At 49.2% G+C, this 16,266-nt stretch overlaps 1 long non-coding RNA gene across 9 annotated transcripts; it reads left to right on the top strand.

The window, feature by feature from the left end:
* The first annotated feature begins 224 nt into the window (after positions 1-224).
* On the top strand, positions 225-16,032 carry LOC114206157 (uncharacterized). 9 transcript variants are annotated; one of them, XR_015767722.1, is made up of 5 exons: positions 559-1,935; positions 2,059-2,246; positions 2,812-2,919; positions 8,093-8,182; positions 14,939-16,032. It is a non-coding gene; the product is annotated as an uncharacterized LOC114206157 (long non-coding RNA). The 9 variants fall into 9 exon arrangements; XR_003608568.2 differs by lacking the exons at positions 8,093-8,182; positions 14,939-16,032 and adding an exon at positions 225-380 and having other exon boundaries at positions 1,138-1,935; positions 2,812-6,380; XR_003608569.2 differs by lacking the exons at positions 8,093-8,182; positions 14,939-16,032 and adding an exon at positions 225-380 and having other exon boundaries at positions 1,814-1,935; positions 2,812-3,138.
* Positions 16,033-16,266: the final 234 nt, after the last annotated feature.

The following is a 16,266-nucleotide window of genomic DNA, read 5'->3' as shown; positions in this document are numbered from 1 at the left end:
CGGAGCCCGGACGGGACGTCGGCGGAGGGGCGGGGCCTGGGGAGCGCGAGCACGAAGCCGGGACGGGACGCCAACGGAGGGGCGGGGCCGGGCCGGTGAGCGGCCAGCGTGGGGCGGGGCCTGGGGAGGGGGCGCAGAAAGCGGGGACGGGACGTCGGCGGAGGGGCGGGGCCGCGGCCGGGGCGCGGCCGGCGTGGGGCGGGGCCCGGGCGGGGTGCGTACGGAGGTAGGAAGAGGCGGCCGCAGACTTTCCGGTCGGCCCCTCGTCCGCTGCCGCGCGCCGGCCGGCTGGCCGCTCGGGTCGGTTGGCGGCTGCCTGGTGTCCGAGGGAGCCGGCCGCTGCTTCCCTACTTCCGGGGAGCTGTTTGGGGCAGTTCCAGGTGAGACTCAGAGCCGCGAGGCCTCTTGCCCTGCGTGCGCAGACGCCTCCCGGGTGGGGTGACAGGTGTGTGCGCGGCCCCCGGTTGTGTGGACGCGCCGGGCTGGGGGCGCGGGGCCGGCGGGACCCTGGCCGCCGCCGCCGCGGCGGCTGCGCTGGGCGCGGTTCGCGGAGCGAGCGGGGGTGGCGGAGGCCAGGCGGGCGAGAGCGGGGCGTCCTCGGCGGGAGGCAGAGCCGCGGCCGCGGGCTCCGTGTCGGGACTTGGGGCGAAGCGGGGCTGGCATCCGAGGGTCGGTGTAGGTCGTTAAGTGCGCCGTGGATGGCGAGTTCCCGTTGTCCGACGTCTGCTGCCCGAGCTACCCGAAAATGTGTAATTGTTTAAGAAAAAAAATGACACGTGTTAAAGCACAGTTAAGGATACTTTCTTTAGGGTGGGGGTTATTTCCACAGTTGGTGTAGGGACACTGCCACGGGGTTTTGCAGTGGAGAGGGGGAGATTGGACTCAACTGGGAATACAGTGTGGCAATTGGTAATTTATATAGCCAAGGAGCCGAGTTGGGGGGGCCAGTGGATAGCAGATTACTAGGAGGAAATATGAGGGTTGAGGAGTTGTGAGTGAAATGACTTAATAGGTTTTTTGTTGAAGACCGTCCAGGATTGTGGGATAGTGGAGGATAAGGAATCGGCCCAGGTATGTGGGGGCTAAGGGCAGGCTGCCCAAAAATGTACAATGACATATTAACTTTTTGTTTTGAAGATTTTATTTATTCGTTTGAGACAGAACGGTACAGAGAGCGCATGAGCAGGGGAAGAGGCAGAAGCAGGCTCGGGGCTTGATCCCAGGACCCTGGGATCATGACCTGAGCCAGAGGCAGACGTTTAACCAGCCACCAGGCTCCCCGACATCTTGATTATTTTAAATAAAAATTACTTAAGAGACATCCTATGCAAGAAGGACACTCAGACTCTTCTCTTTCTCCCTGAAGGCTGGCATTAAATCTGCTATGTGGAAGGTATCATTTCTGTGCTGATGAGAAAAAAACTTGCTAAAGGCTAATGGAAGCCATTTTAGGTTTCCAAATCAACATAACTGCATATAGAGTTTGTTCAAACCCCAAACTTGATTTATGGCCCTCCACACGCACATTGTACATCTGCTTTTCACAAAGTAGTAGCCTAAAGGAAAACCATGTTGTCCTTTAGGATAGAACTGGTGATTCCTGCCAGTGTGTTAATCTATAATCTTTTGAGCTTTTACAAGATGTAAAAAGTATATAACCCTGTAAAAACTGTTCATTCTCCGGAGCGGGTTCATCTCTGTGAAGAGTATGTTTCCTTCCCGGGCAGGTGTCTGAACTCAGGCTCAAATGAAAATCTCTCTTACTTTCTTTCTGAAAAGTGTGTTCACTTTGCATCAGCATTTCCTGTTGTAGTCAGCAGGGTATCAGAGCAACTCTGTGAGAACAGCTGCGGGTGTAGTCTGGAACTCGACACTTGGTACCAGCCCTGGACTTCTGTGCCCCTCCGACTTCTCAGCACCTCATGGATTTGTTGGGTGAGTTCTGATATCCTGACCTCCTCAATTTGAGTTGAGGGGCCTGACTTTTATTCCAGCTGTTGAAGGGTGCTGATAATGTTCGTTCATTCTTTCTTTCTTTCTTTTTTTTTTTTTTTTAAGATTTACTTATTCATTTTAGAGAGTGGGAGAGAGAGTGCGAACAGGGGACGAGGGAGAGGGAATCTCAAGCAGATTCCCAGCTGAGCGCAGAGCCCAGTGTGGGCAGATCCTAGGTCCCTGAGATCATGACCTGAGCCAAAACCAGGAGTCGGATGCCCAACAGACTGAGCCACCCAGGCGCCCTACTGGTAATGTTCTTTAGATGGGAATAACCTAGAAGGGTTGGAGTTGTTGGGTTGTTTTAACTTGGCATTATAGTAATTGATGTTATTGATAAAAGCTTTGAGTAAATTTTCTGGCTAGAGATATGAGAAACTGAGTCATTCAGCTTGGAAGAGAAGGACATTTGCTGCTTCTGGCCAAATAGCACTTTTGGGAGACCTCCCAGGAGAGACACCTGGGAAGCCTTGATTGCTGAAGAAGCCCCGGAGTCCACAGAGGCAGCCAGTACCAAAGGGACCGATAGTTCTTAGTTCAGGTAAGCCTCAGAGGGCTATTTGGAGTGTGAGTCCCCTGCACCCTGAAGGCTATGGCCAGTGGGTGGGGTAGACCAGACCTCTGTGGGGCTGGAGTGCCCCCTGCTCACAGGGTGCTGACTGTGCATGGGTGGGTGGGGAAGGTGGGGTGAGGTTGGGACCTGAAACCGGGCGATGTCTGGCCTGGCTGGATGACAGGAGGACATTGTTGGGGGGCTTCATGGCATCTGCCTTTTTCCAAGCCTTAACCTGCATAATTGGGCCTATCCCTCCTTAGGGCAGACCTGGAAGACTTGGATTGCCCTGCTAGGTTGGGGCCTGCCCACCGACCGGGGAGCCAGCCAAATGCAGCACCTGGGAGCCTGTGGTGCAGCCTGTCTGCAGGGTGAGCGACTGTTGCCAGTTGAGAGCTGCCACGTCAGAGTCAGAAAGCGTTTCAGCGGGCGGTCTCCCTCTACCTGGAGGTTGTACAGACAGACTTGGACTCTTAATGTGGTGGAAGTTTTTCGGTATTGGCCCCGATAATCTGCCTAATTTATATTCCTGTATTAGAAAAATGCATGTATTTCACCCAGAATATAATGCTATAAGTATGTGGACTGCCTTTCTGCAAGGACTGTGTGGTTTCTAGGGTATTCTTCACTAAGACAGTTGGAGACGGATTCCTGGTACGCCCGGGACCCCATGGGCAGCCCCTCAGGTGAAGTGAAGACTGACACCTCAGAAGTACTTTGGGATGGGAGGGCTCCTTCTGCCCTGATGGTGTTGGGGTGGTTCCAGAGCGAATCATGGCACCAGTGGCCTGGAGGGCCTGGACTGGCCCCACTGCCCTCACACGGTGGAAGAGGTGCTGGACTCTGCATACTTGAGCCACAAACCGCAGCAAAGCCAGTAATATGGGCACAAGGCAGCATGGAGACTGGCCCGTTAGGAGCAGGAGGTATCTGCCTCATTTCATCAGTCGTCAGGACCACTGAGCGTATTTGCCTTAAGGGCAGAACTGGAGAGATCTGGTGGGGTGGTGTGGGGTGTTTTGGGGACCCTCCAAACACAGACCTCTGGGAGCCTTGGGTGTTGGAGGATCCCTGGGCCCAGTGGGGCATCCGGTTCACGCTGCCGCCTTTGAAAGCATTTGAGGGAGAAACCACTCTTGACCGTGGTGGTATGTAGGTTTGGGGGCCGAAGCTGAGCCCAACAGCCCACAGGGTTACTGGCAGACAAAGGTTAGGTAGCAAGAAGGGGCCAACTGTGCACCTTCAGGCTGAGCCTAATTGTCAGGGACCCGCTATGCATGCACAGTCAGCGGCTAGCTGAGAGGTGTCTGACTGGGCATGAACAGGCAACCCAGGCCTGAGGGAATTTCATGCAACTGAAAAGGCAAATAGGGAGGGAGAGCCTGGGCCCTGGAGCAGGCTTTGGATGGACCCCTCTGACCTCAACACAGACCCCAGGGAGCACTGGTTGTTTGAGAAGCCCAGGGACTCATGAAGCCCCCAGTCTGAAGCTGCTGCCTTTGAAAGAATTTCAGGGAGTAACCACTCTCCACCCTGGGGTGGTGCAGTTTGGGGCATTGGCCTGAGCCCAGTGTTCCACGAGGGGCTTGGCCAACAAAGTTGGGGGGGCAGGTGAATGAGGAGGGCTGACTGCACACACACAGGTTGCTCAGGCCTGGGAAGGAGGCCTGGACTTGGAACGGGAGACCATAGGGAGAACCCCGGCCCCAGAGCATGCTGCTGACCCCAGTAGCCCACCATGGCCGATTGGCAAGATGTCCTGCTGACACATGGGAGCCTCCTTTGCTGGAGAAGCCTGGGACCCCTCAAGCAGCCAGTCCACCTGGGGATGACTGTGTCCAGGTTCAACCTCCCACCTCAGAATGATTGTTTTCCTGTCGGTTCCCTCCACCCTGAGGCCATTCTGATGCTCTGGGGTTGACTTGGAGCTCCACAGGACTGGAGGCCAAGGTGGGCTGGTGGGCCAGCAAGTTGCAGGTCAGGGAAGCCAGGGACCTGGAACAGGGGGGGCAGTTGTGGGAAGAGGCCGTGTCACAGGTATAGTCTGCTATGCGGATCCCTGAAGTCAGTCTCATTGCAAGTCTTAGCTGACGCAGACGTACATACTTCCACGGGAGGCCGAGCTAGAAGCAGTTGCACTCCCTTGTCAGCACTGGGCCAGAGGCTGCCTGGCTGGTGTACCCTCCCACAAAAGACCTCTGGGAGCCTTGATTGCTGGTAAAGCTGGGGACCCCATCAGGCAGGCAGGCTCGATGGGGACTGACTGCTACCACTTTCAAAGTTCCTCCTCTGAAAAATTCTCGGGGGTGGGACCCCTCTACCCAAGAGGCTCTGTGGGTGTTGGGGTGCGGGCAGAGCTGCACGGGCGGAGCGAGCCCCGGCCTCCTCAAGACAGGTGAAGGGGTGGCTAGGCATGCAGATGCGGGGAGCCAGGGACCTGAGGAGGGCAAGTGTGCGGAGGGGTTGGCTCTTGTGAATGGGTCTTTGGCTGTCCAAGTCTTCTGCCTAATTCCCAGCTCTCCGCTACACAGAGAATCCTGTTCCCCCCCAAGGTAGAGCTGGAGGAGCATGGACTGCCTTTGCCAAACAGGGCCTGTGGGGCTCTCAGGGTATCCTTTGCGAAAAGATGCCTAGGAACCTTGATTCCTGGTAACCCTGGGATGCCATCAGGGTCTGTTGTGGTGGGGACTGACTGTTGACTCAGAAACATTTTGTAGGGGAGGGTACCTTCTGCCCCGTGGGGTGTTCAGATGGTTTGAGATCCACTGGAGACCCCAGAGGCCTGGAGGGCCCCGGCTGGCCCCACTGTCCTTGGTGGGGGAGCGGTAGAAGTGGGGGGCACTGTGAGAATTGCACAAGGCAGGGGACCCAGAGCCAGAGGGCCAGCGCAGGTGTTGTGAGTGGGTGGTTGAGGGTATGAAGGGTCTGCCTCGTTTTCATCATTGAACCTTGCTCTGAGGGCAGAGCTTGAGGAATCTGGTGAGCCCCCCTCCCCCGGATGAGCCTTTGTGGAATTGTCTGGGGGACCCACCAAACACAGACCTCTGGGAGCCTTGGGTGTTGGATGCTCCCTGGGCCCAATCAAGCATGCAGTCCAAAAGGAGTCTGTCTCTGGCCAGTTTCAAGCTGCCACCTTTGAAAGAATTTGGGGGAGTAAGCTATCTTGACCCCAGGATGCACAGATCTAGGGGAGCTGGCCTGAGCCCAACGGGCCAAGAGGAAATCATCAGACTCCTGGGTGCCTTTCACATATGGGCCTGTTGGGCCTCACTCTCCTGCCCACATGGGTTTTTAATAGACCAGGCAGGCCTTTTCTAGGGACTGGTTTAAGTAGGAGAACTCTCTTCTTTTCTGAGCAAGATTATCTGAGTGTAGGGTAAGTTGTGTCCCCAAAGAGGGAGAGGTCTACGTCCCAACCTCAGGACCTCATTTGGAAGTAGAACCTTTGATGTAAGTGGGTAATAGGAGCCGCTGAGGCTAGGACTTCTAGTATTATGCTGAACAATAATGGTGGGAGTGGGCATCCCTGTCACGTTCCTGACCTTAAAGGAAAAGCTTTCAGTTTTTCTCCATTGATAATGATATTCACTGCGTGCTTTTTATAGATGGCTTTTATGATATTTAGGTATGTTCCCTATATCTCTGTACTTTGAAGAGTTTTAATCAGGAAAGGATGCTGTATTTTGTTAAATGCTTTCTCTGTATTGATTGAGAGGATCATATGGTTCTTGTCTATTCTCATTGATCTGCTCTATCACATTGATTGATTTCTGAATGTTGAACCACCCTTGCATCCCAGGAATAAATCCCACCTTGTGGTGATTAATCCTTTTGAGGTACTATTGGATCTATTGGCTAGGATCTTGTTGAGTATTTTTTCATCCATGTTCATCAGGGATATTGGTCTGTAATTCTCCTTTTCGATGGGGTCTTTGTCTGGTTTTGGTATCAGGGTAATGCTGGCCTCATAGAATGAGTTTGGAAGTTTTCTTCTATTTCTATTTTTTGAAACAGCTTCAGTAGAGTAGCTATTATTTCTTCTTTAAATGTTTGGTAGAATTCCCCTGGGAAGTCATCTGGCCCTGGCCTCTTGTTTTTTGGGAGGTTTTTGATTACTGCTTCAAATTTCATTGCTGGGTATTGGTCTGTTCAGATTATCTCTTTCTTCCTGTTTCAGTCTTGGTAGTTTATAAGTGTCTAGGAATGCATCCATTTCTTCTAGATTGCTTAATTTGTTGGCATATAGTTGCTGGTAATAATTACTAATCATTGTTTCTATTTCCTTGGTGTTAGTCATGATCTCTCCCGTTTCATTCATGATTTTGTTTCTTTGGGTCCTTTGTCTTTTCTTTTGAATAACTCTGGCCAGTGGTTTATTGATCTTATTAATTCTTTCAGAGAACTAGCTTCTAGTTTCGTTGTTCTGGTCTACTGTTTTTCTGGTTTCTTTTTCATTGATTTCTGCTCTAATCTTTATTATTTCTCTTCTCCTGCTTGGGTTAGGCCTTATTTGCTGTTCTTTGTCCAGATCCTTTAAGTGTAAGGTTAGCTTTTGCACATGGGATTTTTCTAATTTTTTGAGAGAGGCTTGGATTTCCCTCTTAGGACTGCCTTGTGTTTTCATTAGTTGGTTTCAGTGAATTGTTTAAGTTCTTTAATTTACTGGTTGACCCAGTCATTCTTGAGCAGGATGCTCTTTAACACTTCATTGTTTGAGTTCCTTCCGAATTTCTTCTTGTGGTTGAGTTCCAGTTTCACAGCGTTGTGGTCTGAAAATACACAGGGAATCATTTCAGTCATTTGGTATTGGTTGAGACCTGATTTGTGACCCAGTATGTGGTCTATTCTGGAGAAAGTTCCACGTGTACTTGAGAAGAATGAGTATTCTGTTGTGTTAGGGTGCATTGTTCTGTATATATCTACGAAGTCTGTCTAGTCCAATGTGTCATTCAGAGCTCTTGTTTCTTTGTTGATCTTCTGCTTAGATGATCTGTCCATTGCTGTGAGTGGAGTGTTGAGGTCTCCTACTGTGAATGTATTATTATCAATATGTTTCTTTTTTTTGTTGTTATTAATTGGTTTGTATAATTGGCTGCTCCCATGTTGGGGGCATATTTAATCTGCTTGTTGGATAGACCCTTTAAGTGTGATATAGTGTCCCCCTACATCTCTTACTACAGTCTTGGTTTAAAATCTAATTTTTCTCATATAAGAATTGCTACCCCACCTTTCTTTTGAGGTCCATTAGTGTGGTAAATGGTTCTCCATCCCCTCACTTTCCATCTGGAGGTGTCTTTAGGTTAAATGAGTCTCTTGTAGACAGCACATGGATGGGTCCTGCTTTTTCAATCCAGTCTGCAAACCTGTGTCTTTTCATGGGAGCATTCAGTCCATTTACATTGAGTAACTATTGAAAGATAGGAATTTAGTGTCATTGTATTGCTTGTAAGTTCCCTGTTTCTATAGATTTTCTATTTATTTCTGGTTTATGTGACTCTTGGCGTGTCTCTTCACTTACAGAATCCCCCTTAATATTTCTTGTAGATCTGACTTGGTGGTTGCATATTCGTTCAGTTTCTGCCTGTCCTGGAAGCTCTTTATCTCTCCATCCATTCTGAATGACAGCCTTGCTGGGTAAAGTATTCTTGGCTGCATGTTCTTCTCATTTAGTACCCTGAATATGTCTTGCCAGCCCTTTCTGGGTTACCAGGTCTCTGTGAATAGGTCTGATGTTATTCTGATGTTGCTCCCTCTCTACGTAAGAAATCTCTTCCCTCTAGCTGCTCTCAGGATAGCTTCCTTGGCTCTAAGATTTGCAAGCTTCACAGTTAAATGTTGGGGTGTTGATCTTTTTTTTTATTGATTTTGGGAGGGGTGCTCTCTGCCTCTTGGACATGAATGCTTGTTTCCTTCCCCAGATTAGGGAAGTTCTCAGTTATGATTTGTTCAGATATATCTTCTAGTCCTTTCTCTCCACTCCCTCAGGGATCCCAATAATTCTGACATTGGAATGTCTCATGGCATCATTGATCTCTCTAAGTCTATTTTCATGAGCTGCCTATCTCTATTTTCCTCAGCTTCCTTCCTATCAGCTTAATTTCTAGATCACTGATTTGCTCTTTTGCCTCATTTACCCTGGCTGTTAGAGTATCCATTTTAGACTGCATCTCATTCATAGCATTTTTAAGTTCGGCCTGATTAGATCTCATTTCTGCCCTTAGAGATTCTATATTGTTGTTAATGTTTTTCTCAAGCCTAGCTATTGACTTTATGTTTGTTATCCTGAATTCTCCCTCTGACGTCTGGCTTAGATCCATATCCATTAGTTCTCTGGCAGAGGACATTGTCTCTGTTTTCTTTGTTGAAAGTTCCTCCTTCTAGGCATTCTGTTGAGGGATGGTTGAGTGAATGAGCAAGTCCAAAATATCAACCATGACCCCAGCTAGATGCACCCTAGCAAAATCTGGAGCAGTCAGAAGCCACCACCGAAAAACAAATCCAAAATGAAACACAAGAATAAAATTGAGAAATTTTTAAAAAGGGAGGAGGGGAAGGCGGGCTATAATGTCTCAGAGTGGACAAAGCAGGGTGTTTCCGTTGTTACTGCATGTATTTTGGTCTGTGTGTTAGAGGACACCATGTCCCAAAATTACTAGGAAAGTAAGATTTGTATATATAAAAAGGTAAAACTGAATAGAGTGAAAAATGGGCTAAAATAAAGCATATATCTATAAAAAATATAGGTGTGTAAAAATACAAGTTAAAAAGAGAGTATGAAAATTGAGTTGATATAATAGACATCTAGTTGAAATGAGAAGGCAAAAAGAAAAATACAACAGAGAAAAAAGCATAAGAAAAGGAAAAAAAGGAAAAGAAGAATTATATCTGAAAAATAATCAAGTCTGAGGCCACACCTGGAGCTCAATATACAGTTTTCCCCTGGTGTTGGGAATTTACAGTCTTACGGGGTCCATAGGGTTGTCATCCACTTGTTCCAGCCTGTCTTCTGGGGGAGGGGACTGCCCGCTGTTTCTCAGGTAACCCTGCTTGTGCACAGTTGCCCCGTCCCCTGTCAGATGGATGGGCTCAGTGGAAACTGGTCTTCTGTGTGGCTTTTGTTCCCTGGGGGCTTTCCACTTCTCTTCAGAGGATCAGAGCAAAAATGGCCACAGCCAAATCTCTGGCCCAGAGCAGAAAAATCTCAGTCTGCCCTCCTTAATAGACCCTCCAGGACACAGTCTCCACTTCTGCATGCGCTGCTGAAAACTGCCGCCTCCCACGGTGCACGCTCACAGCTACTCTCTGAGAAGTGTTTTCAGGGGCCCAGGAGAGCCTCTGCCCTTTGTGCTTCTAAAACCATGAGTGGCTGAGTGCTCTGCCCACCCGGAGCTCCAGAGCAGGTCTGGGTTCCACCCTAGAGCCCCTTCCAGGTCACTACCGCTCTGCGGGTTTTTACCCAGTTGCAGGTGTAGGTTCCAGATTTTTTCAGGCTGTTCAAGGAAAGAGCAGTTATAGACTAGCCCAGCTTGTGGTTTATGGCGATTCGAGCAGAGAGTCCCTTGCTGGGCTTACTGACCATAACCTGCTTCCTGCCTCCAATGCTCAGGCCCTCTGCCCTTTCAGGAATCTCCTTTTGTTCGGTGGTCCCTCCTAACCTGAGACCACGATGCCCTACCTAGAATTCCGCCTTTTCATTTCTTGAGCTGCTTTCAGAGAGGGATGTCTCTTACTCAGCAGATTTCTCAGGGTTCTGATTTTGTGCTCTGGTGTTATATCACTTTCCAGGAACCAGCTTAGGGAGGTTTCCTCCCCCTTCTGTTTATCTTCCGATTATCTCCCTGCAGATTCATGACTCTGCACATCCTACCTTGCAAAAAGCAGTGCTTTTCTGCTTGTAGAGATCCAGATACATTTCTTACATCTCAGGCTGATTTCCTGAGTGATAAAAATGGTTTGACAGTCATCCAGGTAAATTCAGGGGACCAGTTGAAATGGGGTCCCCTACTCTTCCACCATCTTGCCTCCTCCCTACAGACCTCTTTTGAAAGGCTCCTTGTGAATGAGCCCACTGGGACTTCCTGGCAGCATGCCCCTCCCTGGAAAGAGGGATAGCATAGCCCCATGCTCTCCACAGGACGGAAGTGCAGCAGGACTCCTCTAGAGCTAGAACCAGCTCCACTAGTACCTGCAGAGTTAGGGGCAATGCCGGGCTCAGAGGAGGAGCCAGCTGCAGCCCTGGCTCGAGCATGAGCTCCAGTGTTACAGCCGGAGCCAGCAGGAGTCTTGCACCAGCTCCAGAGGACAGGGAGATCTGGGACAAACTCCAGAGGTAGAACACACTCCAGCAGCAGCAGCACCACCAAAACTGGAGGCAGAAAACACTAGTCTCCGCTCAAACACAAAGACCAGAAATAGAGGCAGTTTTACCACCAACTCCCGTGAAAGCTCCAGTGATACTTGTCTAGCACCAGATCTAGAGCTAGAACGAGGTCGGGTTGGAGACAGGTCCAGAACTCACTTTGGCACACCAGTACCAAGCTGGAGCCTGGCCAGCTCTAGAGCCAACGCCAGCTACAGCCGGTGCTCTAATTCCTACACACAAGCTCCCAGGAGCTCAAGCACCACCACCAGCAGCAACTCCAGACACAGAGACTACTGGGTCACCGATCCTGGGGTCAGCCCGCTGCCAGCTCTAGAGCTATAACCTGCTCCATCACCAACTCCAGAGCTAGAGCCAATGCAAGACTCCGAGCTGGCCCAGCTCCACAGTCAGCTCCAGCACCATCTCGGACACGGAGCCAGCGCTGGCTCCCCCTGTAGAGCTAGAGCCAGTGGGTTCTGCGCAGCAAGCCCCAACCCAGCACCAGCTCCAGAGCTAGTGCCAGCTCCGGCCCCAGCTCCCGGACCCGCTGATGAGCTACCACCAGGGCCAGTTCCAGCACCAGAGTTGGCCTGTCCTCACCGGCGAAGGCATTCCCTTTCTTCTCTTTTGGCTTTTTCTTTTTCTCTTCATGTTTCCAGGTATATTTCTAATTTAAGATAAAATGTGTTATCTTTTTAAACATTTAAAATTGTACAATTCACTGACATTAACTACTTTTCCCATGCTATGCACCATCACCATTATCCAGTTCCAAAACATTTCCATCACCCCAGAGAGAAACCCCGCCCCCACTAAACAGTCAGCCATTTGTCATTCCCTACCTCCCCTGCTCCCTGGCAACCACTAATCTGGCACCTGTTCCTACTCGTTTACCTATGATGAATTTTTCATACCCATGGGATCATATAGCATGTGGTATTTTGCATCTAGTTTCTCCCACTCAGTATAATGTTCTCGAAGTTCACCCAGGTGACAGCGAGTACTAATACTTCATCCCTGTTATGGTTGAATGAATTCCATTGTATGAACACACCTCATGTTTACCCATTCAACTGTGGATGGACATGTGGGTTGTTTTCATCTTTTGGTTATTGCGAATAGTGCTGCTATGAACACTTAAATGCAGGCTTATGTTAGAGTACCTGTATTCAATTCCTTTGGTTAGATACTGAGTGGAATTGGGTCAAATGATAATGGTATGCTTAACATTTGGAGGAGTTCCTACACCCTTTGCCACAGTGGTTCTACCATTTTACATCTCCCCCAGCAGTGTATGAGGGTTCCTATTTCTCAAAATCCTCTCTAACACTTGTTATTTCTGTTTATTCAGTATAGCCCACCCCTGCCCGGGCATGGAAAGTACATCATTGTGGTGTTGGCTTGCATTTCCCTACTATCTAATGATGATCATCTTCCCATGTGCTTACTGGGCCATCTGTCTATCTTCATTGGAGAAATGTCTACTATTTTTAAGGGGATTGTTTATGTTTTTAAGTTGTAGGAGTTCTTTATATAGTCTAGATGCAAGACCCTTGTCAGATTTATGATTTGTAAATATTTCCTACCATTTTTTGGGGGGGGGGTTTCTTTACAGTCTCTTGAGATTGTCCTTTCATTCACAAAAGTTTTTAGGAATGATGAAGTCCTGTGTCTCTGGTTTTTTTTGTTGTTGTTTCTTGTACTTTGGGTGCCATATTAGAGACACCATTGCCAAATCCAAGGGAATGAAGATTCACCCCGATGTGCTTTTAGTTTATTTCTAGGGTGTGAAGAGTTTTTGCTCTTAGATTTGGTTTTTGATTCATTTGGAGTTAACTTTTTTACATGGTGTAAGGTAATGTTGTGACTTCACTCTTTTGTATGTGGATATCCAGTTTCGCAGCACCAGTTGTTGCCTCATTGAATGATCTTGGTATCCATGTTGGAAAACAACTGACTGTACATGTTTGTATTCCTTGATTCTCAGTGGTATTCCATTGACTCCTAAGTGTTGGTCTTCTTTGCTCGTACCTTGCAGGAAATATTATAATCTCAAACAGAGTTTTTTTAATTCTTAGGATCATTTGATATAAGCTCATGTCATATATAAATACACTTTTCCTTCTTCCTTTCCATTTGGGGGCTTTTAATTATGCATCTTGTATAATTGCTCTGGCCAGACTTCCATGATACATTGGAATGAAGTGGTGGAAGTGGGCATCCTTGACTTATTTATCATCTTAAGGAGAAAACTCTCAGTCTTTCACCACTGAGAATGATATACATATGAGTCTTTTCATAAATATTCTTTACCATAATTTTTAAAAAACTCATTTATTTTAGAGAGAGAGAGTGCATGAACCTGAGAGCGGGAAGAGGCAGAGGGAGAGAATCTCCAAACAGACTCCCCACTGAGTGCAGAGCCCTCCCTGGAGCTCAGTCTCACCACCCAGGAGATCATGACCTGAGCCCAAACCTAGAGTCGGACACTCAACCCACTGAGCCACCCAGGTGCCCCTCCTTTATCACAATTTAATCTATTTCTATTTTATTGAGAGCACTTGTTATGAAAAGGTTTGGATTTTGTTGAAGCTTATCCTACATCAGTTGAGACAATCATGTTTCTTATTGATGTGGTCTATGACATTAATTAGCTACATTGAACAGCCTTTGCATTCCTGGTGTAAATCATACTTGGTCATGTATAGTCCTGTCAGTGTGCTGCTAGATTCCGTCTGCTGGAATTCTGTTGAGGATTTTTACATCTCTCTTCATAACGGATTTTGGCCTGCAGTTGTCTTTTCTTGTAAGGTCTTTGTCAGTCTTTGGAATCAGGACAATGCTGGCATTCTAGGGTGACGTGGGAAGTGTTCCCTCCTCTTGTACTTTTTGCAGAATTTCAAGAAGCATTGATGTTACATCTTCTTTAAATGTGTAGGACAAATCACCAGGGAAAGCATCAGGTTTGGGCTTTTCTTTGTTGGGAAGTTCTCATTACGCTTCAGTCTCTTTACTTATTATAGGTCTGCTCAGGGTTTCCATTTCTTCTGGAGGCAGTTTTGGTAGTTTGTGTGCTTCTCAAAATTTATCTGCTTCATCTCAGCCAATTTGTTGGTATAAAGTGGTTCCATTTTTGTCTGTTTTATCAATTTGGTAAATCTCAAAAAGAACTATTGTTTTCACTAATTTTCTTGGGTGCTCTTCTTTTCCATATATCTCTGCTCTAACTTCACAGTTTCTTTTGCTCTACTAACTTTGGCCTTCTCCTCCTCCCCCTCCTTCCTCCTCTTCTTCTGCTTGTGCCCCTCCTCCTTCTCCTCCTTCTTCTTAACCAGAGGAACCCAATAGCAGTAACAGACACCAGCCAGTCAGAAGGCCACCATGTAGGTCTGGGTTGTGGGTAGAGAAGCAATTACAGACTGGAGTGGATCAGGCTACCTGGGCAACTTCCACCTCACCTGGCATTCCAGGCCACCCCCAGACTGTAATTTCAGGCTGAACCTTTCCTACTGCAAGGTATGATGTCCAGCAGTAGACTGACTGGGCTTCCCATGGACCAATCACAGCCTTGAGCAACTTCTGTGCTCTGGGAACAAGAAGACTAGCTGAATTTTGCCAAGGAGCACTGTCCATGGGTAGGAAACCCTATGTGGTACTGGGCACTGTCTTCTGTGTACTTCTTTCACACCTTCCCATGTGTGGGTCACTGCCACCTGTGTCCATGGATACCCAGGTTGTCTGAGCTCCAAGAGCACCCATTCACCCAGGGTGTCTGATCAATGCAATGTCAGCCCTCCAGTTCCACCACCAGACACCCAACACAGCACCCAAGACCGAAAGGAACCCTCACTCCAAGTCCTGTGAGCAGCTCAGATGCAGCCCCTACCTAAGCATTAGGGACATTGCCTGCCTGCTCTGCATGCACTCAGCCAGCAACTCCAGCCAGATGTGGAGATCAACATGCTTTGTCCCAGGGTCCCTGATGGCCAGGAAAAGAAGGTGACCTCCTTACTCTTTCTCCCTGACAGACATCCCTTCCTGGAGCTTGGGTCCCCACTCCATACCCACAGGAGGCCAGGAATCCTCAGTCTCTAGAAGCCTCTGGGCTACACTGGCATGGGGTGCCCTGCACAATCCAGTGTTTCTGCTCATCTTGCAATTCCTCTCATTCTGGAGTTGACCACCCAGTCGTCCCTGGAGACCTCAGGCATCATCTCAGCCTCAGACAGCATCTCCTCCTCCTCCTCAGTCTCCACCATATCCGTGGCAGCCTTGGGCTCACTCGAGCTGTGTCTCAGGGTCTGCAACCACAGCTCCTCGCTGCCGCTCTCCATCCAGCAGGTGGGCGATGCTGCCTCATCCCCATCACCCTGGACATGAAGATTGGCACCATGTACAAGAGCATCCTGCTGAACTGGGCATGTGGGGCATCCTTTTCGTCCCCTCACTCATACCTCTGTGGGTACTGACCTCACTGGAACAACTACTCTGACAGGAAGCCATGTCTGGACCTTCCAGGTAGCATGCCCAGGTCTGGGAGGAGGCAGACGACCACCAGGAACACCACTCTACACTGGAGGAAACTGAGGCAGCTTCAACACCCCTGGCTGGTGCTTGGATACCCACGCTTGAGTGGGGGCAATAACATGCCCACCAAGCTCCTTCCAAATCTAGGATGCAGTGGCTCTAAAAAGACTGCTTAGATTGTGTCCCCTGTGCCCCCCAACCTGCAGTGACCCCCAACTCCTTGCCCAACATCCAGAGAGCCCTGCATGATCTGGTAGATGCTCTTCCCAGCGTGCACCCCTCACCCTGACCACCCTCCTCCAGGGAGCCTGCCAAGCCTTGGCCCCTCAGAGGCCCCTGCCATCCCTCCCCATGGCCATCCAGGATGGCCTCACCTCCGAGGCTGAGCTCAAAGACCACTTCCTCAGGCTTCTGTGCAAGCTCAGGCTTACAGGTCAGATTGATCTGGATCAAACCCACAGCAGGGCTCTGTCATAGCCCTGTGACTGGCAAGCTCCTATGGGAACTCTTGGGACCTCAGTTTTCTACTTTGAAGATGGGGTCAGTGACTCCCACCCCAGGAGGATGTGTTGGGGATTAAAGCAGGGAGATGAAAGTGTTTGAGTGCCGGACCTTGGGGAGACGGGGTGCTGCCAGGAAGACAGGGGAGGGGATGTAGAGAAGAAAAACGCGGCCTGACCTCCTCCCTGCCCAGACATGTCCCCATTCCCCCTTCCCCTGAACCAGCTATGCACCGGGACGAACACTGGAGTGGAACGTGGCGGCCAGGACGGCAAGGTGGGGGGTATGTTTCATTTCTCTCTAGTCCCCCGGTCTCCATGTCCACTCG

This window comes from Eumetopias jubatus, unplaced genomic scaffold, assembly GCF_037043125.1.
Source record: "Eumetopias jubatus isolate StellerSeaLion01/CBP00866 unplaced genomic scaffold, mEumJub1_p1.0 scaffold_2, whole genome shotgun sequence".
NCBI classification, from domain to species: domain Eukaryota; kingdom Metazoa; phylum Chordata; class Mammalia; order Carnivora; family Otariidae; genus Eumetopias; species Eumetopias jubatus.
This window is presented reverse-complemented; position numbering and strand designations above follow the sequence as displayed.